At 50.3% G+C, this 5072-nt stretch overlaps 1 long non-coding RNA gene across 1 annotated transcript; it reads right to left on the bottom strand.

The window, feature by feature from the left end:
* Positions 1 to 873: 873 nt before the first annotated feature.
* On the bottom strand, positions 874 to 2115 carry LOC144230718 (uncharacterized). Its single transcript, XR_013334848.1, has 2 exons — positions 1459 to 2115; positions 874 to 1075 (listed from the first exon to the last, which is right to left on the bottom strand). It is a non-coding gene; the product is annotated as an uncharacterized LOC144230718 (long non-coding RNA).
* Between the last annotated feature and the right edge of the window lie 2957 nt (positions 2116 to 5072).

The following is a 5072-nucleotide window of genomic DNA, read 5'->3' as shown; positions in this document are numbered from 1 at the left end:
CTTTGGCTGATGAGACTCTGTGACGCTTTGCTTGGAAAAGCACAGACCTATCGCAGGGAACCCAGCTGTCCCCCTTCCCTCCCTCAAGGCCCCACGAACATGAACTTGCTGAACTTGGGTGGCCAGGCTTTTGGAGTGAGCAGCCCAGTTTCTTTCCCTCCCACGGGTTCTGCTTCCTGGACCCTTTTGCTGACCGGCGAAACCAGCCAGCCTTGAGCAATTCCTTGGTGGGTGACCCAGCCCAGTTCTTTAGGACAACTTCCCTAGGACTACTGTCCTCCCCTCTGGCCCAGATCTCTTCTGGAACCGGGACCGCATTCACCACCCACACAAGCTAGGGTTTAACCTCTCCTGTCAGACACCAGAGCACAACCTTGAGAAGCTGCTCCCCAGCCCCGGCAAAGACAGTGATGACAGACCCTCAGAGTCGGTGGGACCCAGGGTCTGTCTAGGTGTCCGCTTTCTCACTGTCAGTCAGCCAGGTCTCTAGGGTCACGTCTCTGGCCTCAGGGAGCCCTGAAGCCTCGAAGGGTCAGGAGAGGCTTTCAAGAAAAGGATGGGACTTGGAGAAAGAGAGATTTGGACGGCATTCCAGATGGGGGCGGGGGGTGGGGGGGAAGACAGGCCAAGGAACAGAGCAAGAAACCCTCCCGGGGGCAGGAGACTCTCATTGGAATCCTGAAGATCTCCAGGAAAGGAAATTCCAGGGCATCCCCTGAGTCGAACCCATCCTTTTTCCTGTGACCTGCAATGTCCCATTTTATGGGTCCTGGCTGCTCAATCTGTGAAACCTGAAAGGGGAGGGCGCTGTGAAAATGAGGTTGTGGTCTGACGGAAATGCTAGCCTGGTGGAAAAATCCAGCCTGGTCTCAATTTGTTTTATTTTTATTTTTATTTTTATTTTTTTGGTCCCCTTCTGTCTCCTTCCAGCCACACACATGCTATCTCCTGATTTTATTGTCCTGGGTTGGCCGGGAAGGGCATCCTGGGGACACCCGTCCTCTGCCCTCCATGGCACCCTCTGGCAGGAACACAGCAGCTTCAGTGAGGGCCGGTTTCCTCTACAAGGTCACTGCTGAGGGAGAAAATGGTTTTACCCCTTCTCTCAGAGAGCCAGAGAAAGCGAGAACAAATGTCATTTGCCCCCAGAAATGTCCTGTAAATATGGCTTCCCCTCAGTCTTTCTCTGCAAGTTGTTGGCATCAGCCCCAACCACCTGGGGCAGTTAAACTGTATAAATGGACCTACCCCCTCTTGGTGCCAGGCTGTCTAGGATGTGTGTGTGTGTGTGTGTGTGTGTGTGTGTGTGTGTGTGTGTGTGTGTATGTGGTTTGCTGCATGTGTGCTTGATGGAGGAGAGATGGGGTAAAGCAGAGACCTCCCTGGCTCAGGCTGTGCCTGGTTGTTCACCAGCCCACGGGTGTGCTTTGTGCCCCCTCGCCCTTCAGCCTGCCTTACCTTCACTTTTCGCCCTGGCTGTTCTGGCGTTCCTGGCCATCGTAGACATGCCTTGGTTCAGAGCCAGGTGGGAGAGAGGACTTGGGACTGTCTTTGGAAAGAAAGAGTTGAGGTCAGAAGGTCTGCTTCTGGAACGCTGACGCACGTGGCTTACTCTCAGTTTCCACCTCTGTAAAATGGGCACGCCGTTCGCCACCTCGGAGGCCGTCCTGAAGACTGAAGGACATGCTGATTGGAGACAGCTTTGTAAAACATCAGGCGCTGCCAGGGTTTGAGACTAGAAAACCTGGTAAATTGCATGTTGGAGTGGAGTGGAGACGGGGCACCAGACAGAATATTCCACTGCAAAGGTGCGTGGCTGAGTGAAGTAGCAGAGGGCCTGAAGGTCGAGGGACAGCGGCACACAGGAGTCAGTCCTGGAGGGCTCCTGAGGAGGTGGTTTCCAAAGAAGGGGCTCTGCGTTGGCAGGCAGGAGGGCATAGGGTGCTCCTTTCTTCCTCGCAGAAAACCCCTGGCCCAGGGAGAGATGTGTCTCCGTCACCACCTGGCCAGCTGGATAGTCAGACCCAGGCCCCGGCACAATGCAGGCCGGAGCCCTTCCTGTCCTTGGAGACCCGACTCCGGCAGGCAATATCTCCCGCCCGAGTCCCGCCCATGCACCTGGGCCCCTTTGCAGCAGCTCTCCCTTCACCGACACCTCCCCCCTCCCCACCGAGGCTTCCTGTTTTGAAGTCAACCAATAAATGGAAATGTGAGTGCTGTCACTTTAACAGCTCAGGCTGTGTGTAGGTGTGCACACGTGTGCACGCCCCATGTGCATGTGTGTGAGCCTGTGTTATGGGAGTAGGAGGAAGGTGCGTGAGGATATATGTATGGGCGAAGGGACAAATGTGTGTGTTTGTGTGTGTGAGCGTGTATTCTGTGTGAGTACATAGCCATGGGTTGTGTGTGATCATATATGTGTGTGTGTGTGTATGTGTGTGTGAGCATGAGTGCATTGCATGGCCTGGCAAAGGCGGCTGAGGCAGAGGGCTCACCCTCACAGGGGATGCCACTGCAAAGGGGCATGGCTGAGTGAAGTAACAGAGGGCCTGAGGGGCAGGGACAGTGGCTTGCAGGAGTCAGTCCCTCCCACTGACTGGGGGTTTGCCCGCCCAGCAAACCTGGGTGCCTGAGAGACCAGAGGAAGACCCACTGTAAGATCAGTGTCTGCAAGCCTGCAGAGGATGATTGCAGAGGCCTTTCCTGTCAACTGGAAAACTCATCTCTCAGCTTGTAGAAAGATCTTTTTATTAATTTATTTTTTTAACGTTTATTTATTTTTTGAGAGAGAGACAGAGACAGAGTGTGAACGGGGGAGGAACAGAGAAAGAGGGCAACCCAGAATCCGAAACAGGCTCCAGGCTCTGAGCTGTCAGCATAGAGCCCAATGGGGGGCTTGAATTCACAGACCACAAGATTATGACCTGAGCTGAAGCTGGATGCTTAACTGATGAGCCACCCAGGTGCCCCAAGATGTTTTTTTTTTTTCCCCAAGTTGTAAAGCAGAAATAATTTCTTACCAGTCCAAAACTGGCTTCCTAAAGAACTAGAGCATAGTAGAGTGGTTTCAGCCCCCTCACTTAGAGGGCAGGCAATGGGTCTAGACCCTTTCTCTACCCCAAGTACCTACTGTAGTTCCTGGCAGCCAACAGGAAGTATTTATGGGGTGCTTACTGTGTACCCCATAAAGGCTATTGAGAGTCAACACAGATCATTCTAACATCTCTGCCCTCAGGGAGCTTACAGTCCCTGGGGGGAGACCATTGCAATCCCACAAATATGTATGTAAATATGGCAGTGCTCTTGGCATAGGATGAAAGAATAAATTGTGTTTCTTTCCTTAGCTTTTTAGTTGCGGCTCTGGCTTTTTCTGGCTATTGGCAGAGGGAAGGGCATAATCAATATACCTTTTCATACTGAATGTTGTCACTCGGATAATATTATTGACCCACAGTCTTTCGGGAAAAAAAAAAGTTCCCCCCCGTGAGACCATGAACATGGGTAAGGTGTCTTTCGCCTCCCACGCCCCCTTCCTTTAGCCCATTGTTGGCCACCTTGGACCTACAAGTCCTTTCCCTCTTTTCCACACTGCTCTTCCTTCTCCCTTCTTGTCTGGATGGCAGATTCCACTCATCCATCAAGGCCCAGTTCAAGTCCTGCCCACTCTGGGGGCAAAGTTAATCTGTAAACAACCGTGTACATGCATCACTGAGCATTGTGATTGTCTTCCGTCCCACCTGAGCTCCTTGCGGCCAGGAATTATGTCTTGTCTATCACTGAATTTCCCAGAGCCTGGCACACAGCCCAGACCTTCTCAGATGCTGAGCACATGTGGGATAGATGAATGGATGAATGAACGTTCCCTCTCTCACCTTTATGTAATGAAGGGCACTAACCAGAGGCCTTTTAGAATAAGAAGTGTAGACCAAGGCCCAAGGACCATGCAGGAGATGGAGTCTGAACAGTGGTTGATGCTGGTTCTGAGTTCCTTTCACACTTTTTAAGGGTGTTTAAAGATCATCCTTATTGGGGCGCCTGGATGGCTCAGTCTGTTAAGTATCTGACTTTGGCTCAGGTCATGATCTCATGTTCGTTGTTCAAGCCCCGTGTCGGGCTCTGTGTTCACAGCTCAGAGCCTGGAGCCTCCTTTGGATTCTGTGTCTCCCTTCTCTCTCTCTGCCCCTCCCCTGCTTGCTCTCTGTCTCTGTCTCTCTCTCTCTCGCTCAAAAATAAATAAAAATTTTACAAAATCTTTTTTTAAAAACGATCATCCTTATTTATTTATATTTTTAAATTTATTTATTTGAAAGAGAAAAGATAAGGAAGAGAGAAAATCCCATGAACCATGAGATCATGACCTGAGCCAAGATCAAGAGTTGGACATTTAACTGACTGAGCCACCCAGGTGCCCTAAGATTATCCTTTTTTAAAACTGAAATATGGTTGACATTGAGAGTTATCTTAGTTTCAGGTGTGCAACATAGTAATTGGACAATTCTGGACATTATGCTCACCACAACAAATGTAGTGGTTACCATCTATCACCGTACAATGTTATCACAACATTATTGACTACATTGCCTGTGCTATACTTTTCATCCCCGTGAGTGGGCTTCCTTCACATATTTATGAATGATCTGGATATTGAAGTTCAGAGTGAAACTTCCATATCTGTAGATGACTCAGAGCTCCTTTGGTAGCGAAGTACCCTGCCAGCGAGGTAGACCATTGAAGGAACTCCTAAGATAGGAGTTGACATGCAAATGGGATAGGGCTTCAATGTGAACAGATTTAAGGCATTGCATTTAGGCAGAGATTATCTGAGATATAAGACGGTGCCTCTCCATGGTTAGCATTGGCAAGAAAGAACAAGGACCTGGGAGTCACTCCATGCAATGAATTTTAAGTTCATTAGACAGAAAAGAGGATATTTCGGGAAACTGCGGGGTTCCAGCGGCAAAAGCAGATCCGCCTCATAGAAAGGTAACAGGTGTGGGGGTAACAGCAGGAAAGGTAGCTAGGCTGATGGGAGCCAGCACAGGGGGCTGGGGGTCAGCAACATCATGGCATGA

Source organism: Crocuta crocuta, unplaced genomic scaffold (genome assembly GCF_008692635.1).
Source record: "Crocuta crocuta isolate KB4526 unplaced genomic scaffold, BGI_CrCroc_1.0 scaffold316, whole genome shotgun sequence".
In the NCBI taxonomy this organism is placed as follows: domain Eukaryota; kingdom Metazoa; phylum Chordata; class Mammalia; order Carnivora; family Hyaenidae; genus Crocuta; species Crocuta crocuta.
The sequence above is the reverse complement of the archived record's forward strand: the minus strand, read 5'-3'. Positions and strand labels throughout refer to the sequence as shown.